The sequence below is a fragment of the Dromiciops gliroides genome, chromosome 5, assembly GCF_019393635.1.
Source record: "Dromiciops gliroides isolate mDroGli1 chromosome 5, mDroGli1.pri, whole genome shotgun sequence".
Lineage (NCBI taxonomy): Eukaryota > Metazoa > Chordata > Mammalia > Microbiotheria > Microbiotheriidae > Dromiciops > Dromiciops gliroides.
Genome location: NC_057865.1, coordinates 213,933,024 through 213,944,029, shown reverse-complemented (window position 1 = coordinate 213,944,029; position 11,006 = coordinate 213,933,024).

The window sequence follows — 11,006 nt, the reverse complement described above, 5'->3', positions numbered from 1 at the left end:
TTCAGGAGTACCTGAGTTCAAATCCGGCCTCAGACACTTGACACTTACTAGCTGTGTGACCCTGGGCAAGTCACTTAACCCTCATTGCCCTGCCAAAAAAACAAAAACAAAAACAAGCAAAAAAAGAGAAATGGGGACACAGATTTGAGGGAAAAGCTGATGAGCTCAATTTTGAATATATTGAGTTTGAGGTGCTAGAGTAGAGATACCTAGGTGGAGATAACCTAATAGGCAGTTAAGTTGCAGGTCTGGAGTTGAGGGCAGAGGTGAGGGCTGGATATGTATATTTGGCAGACATATGCATAGAGGCTGTAATTACACAGAGGGCAACAGAAAAAATTAACAAGGAAAAAAGTGTGGAAAGAGAATAGAAGATGGACAAGGGCAGTGACTCATCTTGTCTTTCTCCGTCCTTATTATCCTCTAAGATTCAGTTCAAGTACCACTTCCTCTAATGAAGCCTTCTCAGATTCCTTTCCATGCCCACCTGGAAGTATTTTCTGCGTCCTCCAATCCTCCCAAATCAGTGAAAGAGACCAATGAAGTCAGATAGGTCATAAAAGTCAAGGAGCAGGGGCAGCTAGGTGGTGCAGTGGATAGAGCACTGGCCCTGGAGTCAGGAGGACCTGAGTTCAAATCTGGCCTCAGACACTTGATATTTACTAGCTGTGTGACCCTGGGCAAGTCACTTAACCCCAATTGCCTCACAAATGGAAAAGGAAGTACAAAAGCTCACTCAACAAAAGTCAAAGAGCAGAAAGTATTCAGAACTAGAGGGTGGAAACAGTGTTGAATGCTGCAGAAAGGTTGAGGAAGATGAAGATTGGGAATAATATTTGTCCCTTCCTCAGCTCACCCTGGGCAGGAAGAGTAATGGACTGTAGGTCACCTATGAAAGAAAGTGGTTGGACGAGGCAATGTATGAGATCCTTTCAAAACCCTATGATTCTATCTGCAAGTCCATTTTATAACCTAGAATTTATGAATGTGGTCTTTGGAGAGGAAAAAAAAAAGCGCACAGGATTCCAGTGCAATTGGAAGTCTACCTTGAATTGCCACATGAAATTGAGAGACTTTCACTCCCCCCACCTCCATTCACAGCCACAAAATATTTAAAGGAAAAAGAAGAGCCCTAAAAAAGGGAAAAACAAACAGTCACAGGGGAGTGCTCCAGGAACAGCTCAAAGGGCATATTTTTACCTAGAGTAGTCTCTGAACCATCTAAACGCTTACATCCACTAAAAGTCCCTTTCAGGAGCCCCTGAAGGGACAGTTGCTTGATTTACCTCCAGTACTAGGATGTTTCAGAGGATGCCAGCCAATTCTGGTGCTGGCATCCCAGACCCCAGGAGGGAGGAGGCCCATAAGCCTAGAACAGATGGTATTGCTGTGGCTTGACTACAGCCTGAGCTAAGCTGGCCACAGGAACCTGGCATAGAGAGTTGAGAGGCTGAGTTGGCCACCCCTTTTCCATTCCCTGAATGCAGAATATACAAGGGTGGTCTCTGTTTAGCAGAGTGAGTACCATGCTCTGTCAGAATTTTTCTTTTCAAGTTGGCTCTCCTAGAAACCAAAGATGTGGGATTCCTTTTTCTTCACTGCAAAAGAAAAAAAAAGACAATATTGTGCTTAGCATTAAACATTCCATATAATAGGATATCTTTTCCCTTCCTCCTTCTCTCCCTCCCCCTTAACCCCTCTCTTGCTCTTTCTCATTCTGTCTCCCCATCTTTAATTCTCTCTATATGTAGATAAAATATGTGCGTATGTATATATATATATACATATAATATACCTACTTGTAACATATTAGTGCATATATAATAGCAGCTAACATTTATATTTTTGTTCAATTGTATTTGACTCCTTATGACCCTGTAGACCTTATCATACTAATACTGTCCATGGGGTTTTCTTGGAAACTACTGGAAATGGTTTGCCATTTCCTTCTCCAGTGGATTAAGGCAAAGAGAGGTTAAGTGACTTGCCCAAGGTCACACAGTTAGTAAATATCTGAGGTCATATTTGAACTTAGGTCTTCCTGACTCCAGGCCTACCTAGCTATCTCCTAACATTTATATTGTGCTTATTATGTGCCAGGTGATATGCTAAGAGTGCTAATAACCATCCACAAGATCTACTTGGCTTCCTTTTTTCCCCAGCTTTAGGAAGTTTACTCTAGATGTGAATTCTGAGGTTAATTAAAATCAATTGGAGATTCCAATTAGGCGACAACAGCAAGCATTTATTAAGCACTTACTGTGTGCCAAGCACTGTGCTAAGCGCTGAGAATGCAAAGAAAGTCAAAAACAATCACTGTTTTCAAGAAGTTCACACTCTAATGGTAACAATTTTTGACAAATAGTAACAAATGACCAATTATTCACCTTATAACGACCCTGGGAGGTAGGTGCTATTATTATCCCTATTTTACAGATGAGCAAACCGAGACAGACAGAAATTAAATGACTTGTCCAGGATTATACAGCTGGTGTCTAAGGCTGAATTTGAACTCAGGTCTTTCTGACTCTAGTCTTGGCACTCTAACTTCTTCAGCATTTAGTTCTCTCTCTCTCTCTCTCTCTCTCTCTCTCTCTCTCTCTCTCTCTCACACACACACACACACACACACATTTGCTGCTATCTGTGCTCTCTGCATGATAAATACGTAAGGAGGTCAGAGATTTAGTTGCTTAGTAGAAAGAGCGGGGGCAGAGCCAAGATGGCAGAGGAGAAGCTGTGACTCCCACAACCTCCAGATAAACCCATCCACTCACTCCCAAATAATGCTGTAAAAACAAAAAACAAAACCAGAGCAGCCTAATACACATAAGTACAGAGTGAGACTATTTTTCAGCAAAAGAGGGCAATTGTGAGCACCTGCTGATTGGGCTGAACAGCTCAGTACACAGTCCAGACCCAGCCAGGAACAGACAGTGCTTCCAGTGCACCTCAGAGTCTTCAGTGCCAGCAGCTTCTTCTGAGTCTTGGATCATGAACTGGTGAGGGGGTTTGACAGTAGGCCGGGGTGAAGTGGAGTCAGTCTCTTCTGGAGTTGGGGTGAAGCACCCTGGTTCTGAACCAGTGGGCTGAATCAAGTGGTGGTGGCCCAGTGGGGGAGGGGCACAGGCATGCCAAGCTTCCGACCATAGAGAATCAGAATTCAATCAGACTTCTGTTTCCTGGTCAAAGAGAAAGCGGCCATGGTTACTCATGGGCGAGGCAAGCTTAGAAGAAGCCCAATCACCCCCTGGGCCACCCTATAGCTCAGAACAGTGTGTCCTGGAAGCAGAGCTACACCTTAAGGAGTTAAAAGCCAAGAAATAGGTGGCCAAGATGAGCAGGAAGAGAATGCAGCAGACCATCAAAAACTTCTTTGGGGGAAAGGTAGACCAGAATACACCCTCAGAAGAAGAAGATAATAACAAAGTCAAAGCACCAAGATCCAAAGCTTCCAAGAAAAATATTAATTGGTCTCAGGCCATGGAAGCACTCAAAAGGGACTTTGAAGAGAAAGTAGGAAAGATGGAAGGAAGATTTAGAGAGATGGAGGAAAGAATGGAAAGAGAAATGAGAGCAATGCAGGAAAGTCATGAGAAAAAAGTCAACAGTTTGAAAAGCCACATGGGAAAGGAGATACAAAAGCTCTCTGAAGAAAATAATTGCCTAAGGATTAGGATTGAACAAATGGAAGCTAGTGACTTTATGAGAAACCAAGACAGAGCAAAGCAAATCCAAATGAATAAAAAAATAGAAGGTGATATGAAATATCTCCTTGGAAAAACAGCTGACTTGGAAAACAGATCCAGGAGAGATCATTTGAAAATCATTGGACTACCTGAAAACCATGACCAAAATAAGAACTTAGACACCATCATCCAAGGGATTGTCAGGGGAAATTGCCCTGATATTCTAGAAGCAGAAGGCTTAGTAGAAAGAGGAAAGAGGTTTAGTAGAAAGAGGTTTAGGAACCAGAAGGCTTGGGATCTAGTTCTGGTCCTGCCACTTATTGGCTATTTCTCCTAGTTAATTAACCCAAGTCTTAGTTGCATCACCTATAAAATGATAGTAGCAATATCTGCCCTGCTTAAGTCATAGGATTGATGTGAAGTTAAAATAAGATCTTGCATGTGAAAGCACTTTGAAAAAACCTAATATACGGTACAAATGGAAGGTATGATCACTATTGATTGAATTTTGATCATAGCTAAGTAATTTGGGATCACTGGGAATAGAAAAAGTATTCAATCAAGTGTTAAAATATATATTATAAGGGCAAGTAGGTGGCACAGTGGATAAAGCACTAGCCCTGGATTCAGGGGGACCTGAGTTCAAATTCAGCCTCAGACACTTGACACTTACTAGCTGTGTGACCCTGGGCAAGTCACTTAACCCTCATTGCCCTGCAATATGTATATATATATATATATGAAAAAATAAGTAACATAGAAGGTTGAAAACCAAAAGATCATCACAGCCTAGAATAATCAAAGGTTGAGTTGAATAGATGGGACTTCACTTAGGCCTTGAAAAATTGATAGGATCTGGACAGGTAGAAAGGAATGGAAAGAGCACTGGGAGTTGGGTGGGAAATAATATGAGCAAAGGCAGGGTAGTAGGACTGAACATGGTATGTGTAGGAGACAGTGAAAATACCTATGATATCTATGGTGTTGGTTATGTTAGGTTATGGTTGGATAATTTAAATCAAATGTTCATTAGACTGCAATATGTCATTTTGCTGCCTTTCTATTGATGCAATCAGGAACATCAAAATGGAATAAAAATAGGTAAATATAGGCAATGGCATTACAGCGATAAGTTTCCTTTATGGCACTTTCTGCAAAAATATAATATGCAAAATTTCCAATATGCCAAATATACAAGGTTAGAGGTTTCTTTTTTTACATTTATTCCCAGGGATTCTCTGCCATGATTTATTGAATTTGAAAGAATAATTTTTTATTTTGTGTTGTGTTCCATAGGCTCATGGGTTACAATCATACTGATAGAGGGAATTTTCATGTTAGTGAGATCACAGACTCATCTATGTATAGAGTCAGAGGTCTGGAATTGGAAGTGCCTTGCAGAGTCTATCTTGTTCCCCTGCACCCATTTTACAGATGAGGAAATTGAGGCCCAGAGAAATCAAGTGACATGCTCAAGGATAGTAAGCAGCAGAGCTAGGATTCAAGACTTGGTACTCTGACTCAAAATCCAGCATTGCTTACATTGCACCCTAAATGGAATGATTCTCTTAGAAGGTGGTTTCAACATGGGACTTTGAGTATTCCTTAGCCCAAGGGTCTCTACTCAAGTAACTCTAAATTCATCCTTCAAAAAGACTTAGGTCTCCATCCTTATCTCCACCTCCTGACCTCCCTGGTTTCCTTCAAGTCCCAGCTAAAACACAACCTTGTATAGGAAGCCTTTCCCCATCTGCCTAGATACTAGTGGCTTCCCTCTGTGGGTTATTTTCAATTTATCTTGTAGATAGCTTATTTGTATATATTTGTTTTCATTTTGTCTCTCCTCTTAGACCTGCGAGCTTCTCGAGAGTCAGGACTATCTTTTGCCTTTCTTTTGTTTCCCCAGTGCTTAGCACAGTGCCTGGAACATAATTACTAATTGTTTATTGACTGACTTATTGGCTGGCTGGCTCTGCTGCCACAACACAGTAAAACTCCAGAGAGATCTATAAAGCAAATCTCCATGACATGATTCATGTCAGTGTCTTCTGAAAAGTGGGTAACCAGGTTTCATCCTATAAAGGGACTCAAAGTGCAGTGCTGTTACTGGCTATTACAGCTTCTATTTCCTCCACCCCAAAAACTTCATTAGGTACAAAGGGCTCACAGAGATGTATGAACAAATACATACAACTCAAATATTTTAAAAGATCATCCCATTCATTGTGTCTTTCCTGTAAGGGGGCTTGCTTTGTTTGTTTAATATATGAGACTCCTGAACAGATATTTCACATTCATCCTGGACCTGTACTGTCCAAGTGATTCATCATAATTATCATGGAGATTTGGCAAGGTACAGATTTCCAGGCCAGCCTTCATCTACTTTCAGTTTTCAGCTACAGTGTCTTCCTCTTATTGGCAGTCTCCTTCTCATCCAAGAACCACATTAAAGGAGTCATCTCCCTTTGGTTGGCTAATGCCGAATCCTGAACTCAGGAACTCTCTACCTATGACGTAACTACCAAGGCTGCAAACATCAATCTCAGGATTATAGTCACTGACCTATGCTCATAAAAAGAAACAGGTCAAATACAGGAAGACATTGGAGGTTCTCAGTATAACACCATGTTACAACAATTAGCTCATTTAAGCTTATGGGGCAATATAATCACGCCTAAGGTCTACTTGACTCCCTTCTTTTGACTTTGTTGTTGTTGAGCACTGAACCTGGAGTCAGGAAGACTTGAGTTTAAAATTCAGCCTCAGACACTTACTAGCTGTGTGACCCTGGGCAAGACGCTTAACCCTGTTTGCCTCAGTTTCTTCATCTGTAAAATAAGCTGCAGAAGGAAATGGAAAATCACTTCAGTATCTTTGCCAAGAAAACCCAAATGGGGTCATGAAGAGTTGGACTTGATTGAAATGACTCAACAACAACAACAACAATAACAACAAAATCTGAGTTTGGTCACAATTGATTGGAGCGCCTACTTAGGAAAAATTCCTAACAACTAGATAACAACAGGCCTTTATTGAGCACCTGCTATGTGCTGGACACTGGGCTAGAGATACAAAGAAAGGCAAAAGCAATTCCTGCTTTCAGGGGAGATATGAGGGATATAGGGGGGAAACAACTTGTAAACAGCTGTATACCAAAAAAAAGGTATATACAAGATAAATTGGAGATAATCTCAGAGGAAGGGCACTAGCATTAAGTGTCTCTGACTAACCTTACATTCACATCTGTCTCTTGCTAACCCATGGCTTTTTTTGTGGCTGAGGCAAAATTCAGTTTACTGGAAACATTTGGGTAATGAAACAGCTATAGAGAAGCACCAGAAGGGGAAGTTAGGAAAAGGGCCAATTTTTTCTTGGGATTTCCCTCAGCTTGGGTCCTCCTCTCTAAGATACTCATAGGGCCAGCGACTCTCATCAGTATCTTCCTTCTCTGTCACAGCTCAGTCTTTCCTTTGCTCCATGATTGTACCAATATCTCAAATCCAGATGAATCCAGACACTCAGATACTCAGAATAATTTTTTCCCACTCTGAGATAGCTTATCCTTTTGATACAAATTGCTTAGGGTATAACTGAGTTTCTAACCTGTTGGCTTTGACTGATTCAAAGAGGTGTACAGGCCCTATTCCTATTCAGTTCTGATTGATTCAGTCAAAAAAGAGTTTTCTAGTCAAGGTACAAGAGCTAAAAAGGGCAGTCTCGATCCCATCCTTCTATCAGGCTTGCCTGGCTAAGCATATATCTCCTACTGCCACTTGCTTATGTAAATCATCTGCCTTAGGGAGTTGGGGGGGTAGGGATGGAACTCTCTTGTGGAAAGAAAGAAAGGCCTCAAAAGAAGGTGGAATTATTTCCATAGATAGAGAAAGTGGAAGTTCCTTTCATTGGAGTCTCTCCTTCCCCATCCCCAACTCTCAGTCACCAATTTTATCTAGATCATCCCAATTTCTCAGGACCAAGGTCCCAAGAAAGATCTAGCTCCCTGGGAGATTCCCCTTTCCAACAAAAATCTACATGTGGTAATCTCTTCAAATAGACTTCAAGAAGGGCAGGGGGGTGGGGTGGGGAAAGATTTATAAAACTGAGGGGTTCTTCTGATCACATCTGCTACTTTTGAATATTGAGAAAATCAGAACACCTCATAAGGACATCTACTTTCTGCCCTTTCCAAATCTAAATGCCCTAATTCAGACAAATGGAGGATTCATGCTTCAGATTAAGCTAGATGAAAGTGATTCCAATACTAAGATTCTATGGTTTTTATGGAATGAACGTCTCTCCTTTTTAAAAAGCATTCTAGGGAGGAAGATTCCATATGACTCCCATAATAGACTGTTCCAGTTTCTTCAGAATCCTCACAAAAAGCCCTGCCTTATATTTATGCTTGGGTCTCTGCTGCTGAAGTTTTGGTCCATTTCATCTTGTTCCTACCTCAAAGGAGTTGGAGCAGAGCTTGATGGAGAGAAGAGCAACCCTAACTTCTATATAATTACCTACTCTAACAGCATAGTTGCTAACCACTCCCCCAATCCCCACAGTAAGCCTACTGAGACAGAATCAAGACACAGAAACACGTGGCTTTGATTTGACATTATTTAGTTTCCATAGTTTTTCAGCTTCTCTGCCAGACCTACAATTTGATTCATCAATCAACAAACATTTATTAAGCAGCTACTATGTGCTACACACTGTTTAAAGCACCTTTATAAAAACTGAACATGAGGTAGGACATGAAACTTCAAAAACAAATGCAGAAAAGCAGAGATATTAAACACATCCTTACCACAATACAAATAAATTATAAAAGAATAGATCAATGAACTGAGAACTCAACTTAAAAAAACAAAATAGAAAACTAACCAAAAAAACCCCTTCCAACTAAACACAAAGATAAAAATTCTAAGAGTCAGATATAAAATTTAAGGCAAAAACTCCATTTAATAGATAATAAACTAGAAAATGAACTTTAAAAAGAATAATAAACTAGATAAACTGTTGGGTGATCTGATTTTTTAAGAGAAGCTTTGTGAGAAATCACAACAAATGAATAAAGCAGATCATTAGAAATTATTTTGCCCAATAGTAATTGAGTGAATGGGCAGCTAAGTTTCCCAGTGGATAGAATGCTGAGCCTGGAGTCAAGGAAGATTCATCTTCATGAGTTCAAATCTGGCCTCAGACATTTACTAGTTATGGGACCTTGGGCAGGCCACTTACCCCTGTTTGCTTCAGTTCCTCATCTGTAAAATGAGTTGGAGAAGAAAATAACAAACCACTCCAATATCTCTGCCAAGAAAACCCCAAATAGGCTCACAAAGGGTTGGACATTGCTGTAATATTACTGAACAACAATAAATAAGTCAGTATCATCTGTAACGAGGAAATGCTTTAAGGGCCTTTCCAGTACAATTAAGGTTAAGGCAAAAATGTTCATTATCACTTCTGTTATTTGATCCAGTAGTAGAAATTTTAGCTGCATCAACAAAACAAGAAAAAAAATAGGGAATAAACATAGACAAAGAGGAGGCACAACCTTTTTCCCCCTTCATTTTTCACAAGGTTGCACTCCAGTGTTTTCTCACATGTTACCGCACTGGTTACCTTCTCCTCCTTCAAACCCATTTTTCAGATTCATTTCATGTTGCCTTCCACCATTATAATGTAAGATGGGGGTGCGGAGGAAGAGCAGTGGAGCCAAAAGTGGAATAAAGGCAGTGACTTGCCTGAGCGCTCCACAAGACCCCTCCAAATACCTTCAAATAAATAGCAGAACCCACAACAAGACAGGGTGAAATCATTTCCTAGCCAAAGATAACTTAGAAGGTTGGCAGGAAAGATCTGTTGTAGCTGGGTGCGAGTGGAGCACAGCCCAGTGCAGGCTACGCCAGCACGGACCCAGCCACAGTCACAACAAACCAGGAGTAGGCCTTGGGAGCCTCTGAATCAGCCCTGGCAGGAACTGCTTCTGGAAATCAGCTCAACAATTGACCAGAAGAAGATTACAGGGATCTCTTTACCAGAACTGAGGCAGGACCCTGTTGTTTTGCCCATAATCAAATCCAGGTCACAGTCTTGGGTGGTGGTCCCAGGCAAGAAAGGAGCACAAGCACCCTGGAGCTTGGGGCCACAGTGAAGTGGGACTCTGTTCATAGTTTCAGGGCAGAAAAGCAGTCCTGCCATTGCTTGTAGACCAGAGCACAGGCCTGGAGAGTAGTAAACATACCTGTACTGAAATCATACCAACTTGGAAGAACTAAAAATTTACAAATTCCTAGAAATATCTCTGAAAACAGTTGTACAACTCCTCGGAAGCTTGGAAAAGTATGCCCTGCACTCTCCAATCAGTGCCCCACTTTAACAAAGACTTAAAAGTCAAGAAATAGGTTGGGAAAATGAGCAAACCCTGGTGCGCACTGGCCTAGGGCTCAGGCCTCCAAAAACGGTGGTGCTCCACCCACTGGTTGTAGCAGTCCCCATGGCACTGGCACCTCACGTCATCACCACTCGCCAAAGCCTACATGGGACTGGCAAAATTATAATGATTGGAAGCCTAGTGAGGGCAGTCATGTGACTGTCAGTCAGGGCTGCTAGCCAATTGGCTCGGGGCTGTGTGTGGTGAGCCTGGGGTCTGCTGGGAAGAAGAAGGGAGGAGTTTTGTCATTCGAATTTGAAGCTGGAAAGTGACGGGTTGCAGCCGTGTGTTCTCAGCTGATCCCTGGGCAGTGGTGTTATTCAGGTCACATTGTTTCCCTTCCCCCATTTTTTTTTCCTTTCCCTTAATTCCACTGATCTTGCTTGTGTTTTTAAATTTTTTGTTTTTTGTGGGGCAATGGGGGTTAAGTGACTTGCCCAGAGTCACACAGCTAGTAAGTGTCAAATGTCTGAGGCCGGACTTGAACTCAGGTACTCCTGAATCCAGGGCCGGTGCTCTATCCACTGCACCATCTAGCTGCCCTCTTGCTTGTGTTTTTAAGTTCGTTCTTGTTAATAAACCCTTTTCTGTTTTTGAGGGAGGCTGTTGGTCCCCTTCCTTGCCCCAATATTGCTGTGAGCCTCCTAGCTAACACTCCCCAATTAAAATTTGGTCCCTACAGGACCTATATGTACAAAAATATTTATGGCAGCCCTTTTCTGGTGCAAAGAATTTGAAATTGAGGAGATGCCCATCCATTGGGGAATGGCTGAAAAAATTGTGGGACGAGGTTATGATGGAACACTATTGTGCTATGAGAAATGATGAGCAGGATGCTCTCAGAAAAACCTAGAAAGACTTACATGAGCTAATGCAAAGTGAGATGT